The sequence below is a fragment of the Phoca vitulina genome, unplaced genomic scaffold (genome assembly GCF_004348235.1).
Source record: "Phoca vitulina isolate PV1807 unplaced genomic scaffold, GSC_HSeal_1.0 scaffold8, whole genome shotgun sequence".
NCBI classification, from domain to species: domain Eukaryota; kingdom Metazoa; phylum Chordata; class Mammalia; order Carnivora; family Phocidae; genus Phoca; species Phoca vitulina.
In genome coordinates, this window is record NW_022589711.1 from 43,538,389 (window position 1) to 43,547,828 (window position 9,440).

Genomic DNA, 9,440 nt, shown 5'->3' on the forward strand with positions numbered 1-9,440 from the left:
TTTTTAAAGTATCATTTCCTCGGGGTGCCTGGGTGGCTCAGTCGTTAAGCATCTGCCTTCGGCTCAGGTCATGATCCCAGGGTCCTGGGATCAAGCCCCGCATCGGGCTCCCTACTCCATTGGAAGCCTGCTTCTCCCTCTCCCACTCTCCCCGCTTGTGTTCCCTCTCTCGCTGTGTCTCTCTCTGTCAAATAAATAAATAAAATCTTTAAAAAAATAAAAGTATTATTTCCTATATCACATTATACTGGAAAATAATAAGAATTAGTAATATGGTTTTTCAATTTGTTTTCTACAAACTAACTATTGTCATTGGTAATATTTTCCTAACTTACACTTGATATGCTGAGGTAGTTAATTATTATAAGATCAGTAGGTTCAGAGGCAGTGATTTGATTATGAGAAATGTGATGAGGTTGTTGCATAGCCTATGTTAAATATAGTTTATAACTTCAAGTAAACAGACTTCATTTTCAATGACATATATTCTAAAATAAAATTTTAATAGAAAAACATTTATGTTGTGTATATGATATGCCATACATTCTAGTGTTTTGTGTGTATTGATGCTTGACATTGATACATTTGTGTAACACATTTACAAACCCTATTATAAAACAGCACTATTAGCATCACTTATTTATTATTTATGAAACTGAGGTGAAGAGTTTAAGTAATCCATTCCCACCACATTCCTAGATAATCACAGTTTCTGAACAAAATTTCCACTGTTAAACATAAGTGATTCAGAGATTACTGAATCTCCACTCTACTTCTTCTAGCCACTCATCTTGCCGAACACAGTCCCTGCTCATAACAGTTCCATCTCAGGGTGGATCTCTCTCCTTTTGGAAAAAATCATTGCTAAAGATTACATTTTACTTATTTTTAACATTATATAAGAAATTTCAAATATAAACGAAAACAGAGAATAGTTTAATAAATTCCCATGAGTCCATCATTTAGTCTTAGCAAATATATATCTCATTTAGCATAGCATATTTTTGAGGTTCATCCATGTTGTAAAATGTATCAGTGGTCCATTCCTTTTTATTGCTGAATGGTATTCCACTGTATGGATATACCATATTTGTATATCCATTCAACAACAAGGAGATTTGGATTGTTACCACGTTTTGGCAATTATGAACAATGCTGCTATGAGTAATTGTGCATACATCTATGAATGGATAAATATTCTCATGTGTCTTGGGTAGATACCTAGGAGTGGAATTGCTGGGTTGTATGGTAAGTTTATGTTAAACTCGCTCTTTTTAAAATTTATTTATTTATTTATTTATTTATTTATTTATTTATTTATTTAATTTTAGAGAGAGAGGGGGAGAGGGAGCACGTGAGCACCGGGGGTGGGGGGGCTCACAGGGACAGAGAGAAACACAAGCAGAGTCCATGCTAAGCACTCTCACAACCCTGAGATCAGACCTGAGTCGAAACCAAGAGTCAGATACTTAACTGACTGCACCACACAGGTGCCCCTGATAAACTCTTTAAGAAAATTCCAAACTGTTTTCCAAAGTGACAACATCATTTTATAGTCCCACCAGTAATCTCCAATTGGTATATGAGAATTCCAATTTCTCCATATTCCTTCACATGACCATTTATATATCTTCTTTGGTGAAATGCTTCGTCAAATCTTTTAATTAGGATCAAAAGATTTTTAATTGGAACATTTTTCTTATTTTTGAGAAATATTTTCTTATTTATTAAGAGTTTGTTACATATTCCATATGCAAGTCCTTAATCAGTTATATGATATTTTCCTTCTGCCTGATGGATGGCCTTTAACATATCCTATAGTGAAGCTCTGCTGGTGATGGATTCTTTCAGTTTTTGTATGTCCAAAAGCATCTTTTCTCAGATGCTTTTCTCAGAATGATCTCCTGAACTTTCCAATATATATGTGTTGATGTTTTGAGGGTTCTCCTCTTCTTAAGTCCTGACGATTCCCTGTTGTCTTTCTTCTGCATCTTTGTGCACAGATAATTGGGAAGTCACAATCAACAGTTCCAAGACCCATTTGAAAAACACAAGGAATAGATATCAGAAGAGACTGGTTATTACACCAAGATATGGGCATAAAACTTAGATGCAAAAAAATTGCTACAATTTTACTAAAAGGAATATTTCAAATAAACACATAAGCAAGCCAATAATGATTAAAGAGTATATAAAAAGCTAAAAACATACACAAAGGGGGCACCTGGGTGGCTCAGTCAGTTAAGCGTCCAAGTCTTGATTTTGGCTCAGGTCATGATCTCAGGGTTGTGGGATTGGCCCTGTGTCAGGCTCCACACTCAGCATGGAGTCTTCTTGGGATCCTCTCTCTCCCTCTCCTTCTGCCCCTCCCCTCCCCACTCATGTGCACCCTCTAAATAAATAAATAATAAGTAAATAAAATCTTTAAAAATATATATACACAAAGATCAATCTTTTCCTTCTTTTTATCACTAAGCTTTTATTTAATTTGCTTTTATATGTGTGTTTCACCATACACAAATAGATACTAATTCAAAGCCTTTACCTTTACTTTTAATACATAATAAAATCAGACAATGTATATGTAATATAGAATCTAATATCTTAAACTGTAACATTTTGCTAAACAGACAACACACAGTCCAATGAGATAGTTTGCATTCTTTTGTTCATATTAAGACCTTGAAATCCAATGGATACTTTACACTTAATAGCATATCTCAATCTAGATGCTAAATTTTCATCATACTTAATATGCTCTTAGAGTTCATAAAACTTACTTGAGAAAGAGGATCCAAGTTGTTCCAAGCATACTAAAGAGTTTACCGTGCTGTTTTGTGCACTAAGTGTTATACTTAGCTAATGAATCATTGAACACTACATCAAAAACTAATTTTGTACTATACAGTGGCTAACTGAACATAATAAAGTTTACCAGTAACTGGATTATCTGTTTTTTAATTTAAATTAAATTTTAATAAAATTAAAAATTCAATAACTCAGTGGAACTAGCCACATTTCATGTGCTTGACAGCCATGATGTCTAGTGGCTACCCTATTGAACAAGACAGCTTAAGAGAGTAATTGGGTGGCTGAGGAACAAAGATGTTTTCAATTTTGTAGTGTCTGTACATGACTTATTCAAATAAATGAGTAAACTATTTTCTTGTTTTAAAGGCAACTGGAATGTTGTAGAGATTATGAATGCACCCCTACAGGATGAATGTGAGAGCAAAACTGTTATCTTAATATTATATTCTTGTAACTTAGAACAAAATTCCCAGTAATAACATTCCATAAACACATTCCAAAACTGCTTTATCACATACAGCTTAATTGGAAGTAATATTATATATTTGATTTCAAATACATATATATGAACCTCAAAATAGATATTTTAAGTTTGGAAATATATAATTTAAATATGTGATTTTATTTTTCCCTCCCTTCTCCTATGTTCATCTGTTTTGTTTCTTAAATTCCACATATGAGTGAAATCATATGGTATTTGTCTTTCTCTGACTGACTTATTTCACTTAACATAATACCCTCTAGTTCCACCCACCATTGAAAATAAGATTTCATCTTTTTGATGGTTGAGTTATATTCCACTGTATATATATACCACATCTTCTTTATCCATTCATCAGTCCATGGACATTTGGGCTGTTTCCATAAGTTGGCTATTGTAGATAATGCTGCTATAAACATTGGGGTGCATTCATCCCTTTGAATTAGTATTTTTATATCCTTTGGGTAAATATCCAGTAGTGCAATTGCTAGGTTGTAGGGTAGCTCTATTTTTAACTTTTTGAGGAACCTCCATACTGTCTACAGTGGCTCCACCAGTTTGAATTCCCCCCAACAGTGCAAGAGAGTTTCCTTTTCTCCACATCTTCACCAAAACCTGTTGTGTTGTTGACTTTAGCCATTCTGACAGGTTTGAGGTGCTATCTCACTGTAGTTTTGATTCCCTGAGGATGAGTGATGTTGAGCACCTTTCATGTGTCTGTTGGCCATCTGTATGTCTTCTTTGGAAAAATGTCTATTCATGTCTTCTGCCCATTTTATAATTGTATTATTCATTTTTTTGTTGTTGCATTTTATAAGTTCTTTATATATTTTGGATATTAATCTTTATCGATATCATTTGCAAATATCTTCTCCCATTCAGTGGGTTGCCTTTTAGTTTTACTGATTGTTTCCTTCACAGTACAGAAGCTTTTTATTTTGATGAAGACCTAATAGTTTATTTTTGCTTTTGTTTCCCTTGCCTCAAGAGACATAACTAGAAAGAAGTTGCTATGCCAATGTCAAAAAGATTACTACCTGTGTTCTCTATCAAAAAATTGCTAGAACTGATAGATGGATTCAGTTAGGCCATAGCAGGATACAAAATCAACATGCAGAAACCTGTGGCATTTCTATACACAAATAATGAAACAACAGAAAGAGAAAGTGAGGAATCAATCCCATTTACAATTGCACCAAAAACAATAAAATACCTAGGAATAAACCTAGACAAAGAGATGAAAGACCTGTACTCTGAAAATTATAAAACACTGATGAAAGAAATTGAAGATGATACAAAGAAATGGAAAGACATTCCATGCTCATGGATTGGAAGAACAAATACTGTTAAAATGTCTATACTACCCAAAGCAATCTACACATTTAATGCAATCCCTAACAAAATACCAACTGTATTTTTCACAGAACTAGAACAAAGAATCCTAAAATTTGTATGGAACCACAAAAGACCCTGAATAGCCAAAGCAAACGAAAAGAAGAGCAAAACTGGAGGTATCACAATTCCAGACTTCAAGTTATATTACAGAGCTGTAGTGATCTTTGACAGTATGGTACTGGCACTAAAATAGACACATAGAATAGAAAACCCAGAAATGAACCCACACAACTATAAGGTCAATTAATCTTCAACAAAGCTGGAAAGAATAATCAGTGGGGAAAAGTCTCTTCAAAAACTGGACAGCAACATGCAGAAGAATGAAACTGGACCACTTTCTTACACCATACACAAAAATAAATTCAAAAGGGATGAAAGACCTTAATGTGAGACATGAAACTATAAAAATCCTAGAGGAGAATACTTCGTTTTTATTTTATTTTAAAGATTTTATTTATATATTTGAGAGACAGAGAGTGAGCAAGTGAGTGAGAGAGAGAGAACATGAAGCAGGGGAAGGGCAGAGAAGCAGACCCCCAGTTGAGCAGGGAGCCTGGGTGGGACTCTGGAATCATGACCTAAACCAAAGGCAGACACAACCGATCGAGCCACCCAGGCATCCTTCAAATTTTTAATTCTAGTTAACATACAGTGTTATATTAGTTTCAGGTTTACAATATCATAATTTAACAGGTCCATACATCACCCTGTGCTCATCACAAGAAATGCACTCCTTAATCCCCATCACCTATTTAATCCATCCCCCTACCCCCTCCCCTCAAGTAACCACCAGATTGTTCTCTATAGTTAAGAATCTGTTTCTTGCTTTGACTCTATTATTTTCCCTTTGCTTGTATGTTTTGTTTCTTAAGTCTCACATATGAGTGAAACAATATGGTATTTGTCTTTCTCTGTCTGACTTATTTCACTTAGCTTTATACTCTATAGCTCCATCCATGCTGTTGTAAATGGTAAGATTTCATTCTTTTTTATAGCTGAATAATAGTCCTATCTTAGACTTTTTAAAAGAGGGCCAGCAGCAGGGTTTGGGGTCGGTCATCCACCTTTAATGGGAACAGGATATAAAGTCATATTTTTTCCCAATCTTTCGGGACTGGGGTTTTCTAAAAGATATTTTCAGTCAAAATTTAAAGGGAAATCGCCATCACCATTAGTTTTAATATAGTATGAGTCCATAAATAGTAAGAAATGTAAGAACTGGCATAGAGAGAAATAAAACATTTTGAAGATGAGATGATCATCTAGGAAAATTGACAAAATCAACTGTCAAACTTTTAGAATTACTGTTCAGCAAATTTTCCAGTACATGATCAACTTACAAAATTAATAGCATTTCTCAAAATCAATAATGAAATAAAATATAATAAAACAAAACCTCTCAATGAAAAATATATAAGTACCTAGGAATTGAATAAAGGACATAGGAGATGTTGTGGATAAAAGGCTTTTGAGGCCATCAAATAATAAATTTAAGAGGATTGTAATCATAAAGTGTATTCTCCAAATTCAATGGAATGAAAATAAAAATCAATAGCAGAAGAAAAGAGAAGAAATTCACAAAATTACCAAATACATGGATATTAAAAAGCACACTCCTAAATAACCAATAGGTAAAGACAAAATCACAAGGACAATTAGGAAATACTCAGAGATGAACGAAAACAAAAACACAACATACAAAAACTTATGAGACAAAACTAAATCAGTACTTAGAAATTTATAATTGCAAAAGGCTAGGTTTTAAAAACTGGAATCTCAAATCAATAACCTTTTGTTTTTTAAATAGGAAGGAAGCTGGCATAATTATAGTAATATCTACCAGGTTAAACTTTAAGGCAAAACACTGTTAGAAGTAAAAGTATATTAGACAAGGACAAGAGGAACAATTAACCTGAAAAATATAATTGTGAATTTATATATATTTAACAACATATTCCCAAGACATATGAAGAAAAGTTAACAAAATTCTTGGGGAAACTTAACCAACATATAATCATAATGGAACACTTTAATACAACACTCAACCATTGATAAGTCAAACAGATGAAAATTCCATATGCATAGAGAAGGTTTTTAACTACACAGTTAAGAAGCTTAACTTAAGAGAAGTAGATTTCTTCGTCCAACTGGCAGAGAATACACATTATTTTCAAGCACATAATGATCATGTACTAGACCACAGAGCATAGCTTAACAAAGTCAAATTAATCAATACCATATAAGCAGCATTTTTTAAATCATAAGGCAATTTAATTAGAAGAAACTTCAACGTCTGTCTCCATTTAGAAATTAAAGAGTACATTTCTAAGTAATTAATAAATCATGGAAGAAATTATGTGAATAACCTGGTAGTACACGTTATAGAACAATAATAATAACTGGATTTATATTTACTCGGGAAAACTAACAGAGACGGTAGCGTAGCAGGTTTGCACATCTCTGTTACCTATCACATTCTGGGTCATCGCAGAGGGATTTTGCAGGGCAAGACTGCAGACCTAAGAGAGAAACATTGGCCTTCAGGTTGTGACTTTTTTTGTGTCTTTTTTTTTTTTACTTTTGATTTTTTTAAATGGTCTTTATTTTTTAGAGCAGTTTTAGGTTCACAGCAAAATTGAGCAGAAGGTACAGAGATCTCCCATATACTCCCTGCACCCACAAATACATAGCCTCCTCCACTGTCAAGAGGGGTACGTTTGTTACAGTTGATGAACCTATATTGACACATCATCACCAAAAGTCCATAGCTTACATTAGGGCTTACTCTTGGTGTTGTACATTATATGGATTCTGGCAAATGTATAATGACATGTATCCATCATTATAGTATCATATAGGATAATTTCACTGCCCTAAAAATTCTCTGTGTTCTACCTATTTATCCCTCCCTCTCCTCTAAACCCTAGCAACCACTGAACCTTTTACAGTCTCCATAGATTTGCCCTCAAACCAATAAATTTATCCCTTTAGAAATAAGAAAAAGCAGCTAAGCAAGAAACAAGAAAAAGCAAACTAAGCCCAAGGCAAGCAGAAGGAAGGAAATAAAGACTCGAGCAGAAATAAAAAAAATAGAGAATAGAAAAACAATACAGCAAATCAATGAAATCAGAAGCTAGTTCTTTCTCAATCTGATGTTTCATTTACCATAATACCCTTTAGGCCCATCCATGCTGTCGCAAAAGACAAATACCGTAAGATTTCACTTGTATGTGGAATATAAAAAACAAAACAAAGGAACAAACAAAAAACAAATAAGACCTATAAATACAGAGAACAAACTGATGATTGCCAGAGGGGAGGGAGGAGGGGCACGGGCAAAAATGGGTGAAGGAGAGTGGAGATACAAGCTTCCAGTTACGGAATGACTAAGTAATGGGAATAAAAGGCACAGCAGAGGGAATATGGTCAATACCACTGTAATAGCATAGGAGAGTGAGACCTGGTAGCTACACTCGAGCATACATAGCATAACATACACAGATGTTAAACACTATGTTGTACACCTGAAATTAATGTAACATTGTGTGTCAACTATACTAAAATAAAAAATGTATAAATAATTGAAAGGAAAAAAAAGCTAGTTCTTTGAAAAGATCAACAAAATGATAAACCTTTAGCTAGACTGACCAAAAAAAAGATGACTCAAATTACTAGAATCATTCAAATTACTAGAATCATAAATTAAAGATGAGATATAACTACCAACCTTACAGAAATAAAAAGCACTGTAAAGAAATATTATGAATAATTGTGTAATTTTTATAATTTGTATAACAAATTAGATAACTTAGATGAAATGGACAAATTCCTAGGAAGACACAAAATATCAAATTTGACTCAAGAAGAAATAGAAATATTGTAAACAGAGCTTTAACATGTAAAGAGATTAATAATCTAAAACTTCCCACAAAGAAAAGTCCAGGGCTAGATAGCCTCACTGCTAAATTCTACCATTTAAAGAATTAACAGCAATCTTTCACAAACTTTCCAAAGAATACCAGAAGAGAACACTTCCTAACTCATGCTATGAGACTACATTACCCTGATACCAAAGCTGAAGGAAGACATCATAAAAAAAAATTATAGAGTAATATCCTTTATGAATAAAGATGTAAAAATCCTCCACAAAATACTAGAATACCAAATCCAGGAACACATAAAAAGGATTATATGCCAGACCAAGTGGGGTTGATCTAGAAATGCAAAGTTGATTCAACATACAAAAATCAGTTAAAGTAATATGCTATATTAATAGAATAAACGGCAAAACCACAGGATCACTTAACAGGCACAGAAAAACATTTGACAAAATTCCTCACCCTTTCATGAAAAAGGCACTCAACAAACTAGGACAAACTTTCTAACTTCTTCAACTTGATAAAGGCCATCTACGGAAAATCCAAGGGTAACAGCACACTTAATGGCAAAAGACTGAATGCTTCTCCCCGAAGATCAAAAACAGGGAACAAATTCGGGATGGCTACTCTCCCCATTCTTGTTCAGTATGGTGCTGAAAGTTCTAGGTAGTGCAGTCCCGCAAGAAAAGGAAATAAAAGGCATCTGAATTAGAAAGGAAGAAGTAAAAATACCTCTATTCACAGATGGCATGATTCTGTATATAGAAAATCCTAAGGAATCCATAAGAAAACTATTAGAACCAATAAACAAGTTCAGCAAAGTGTCAGGATACAAGATCAACATGTAAAATTTTTATAATTTTCAACTGCTAGTT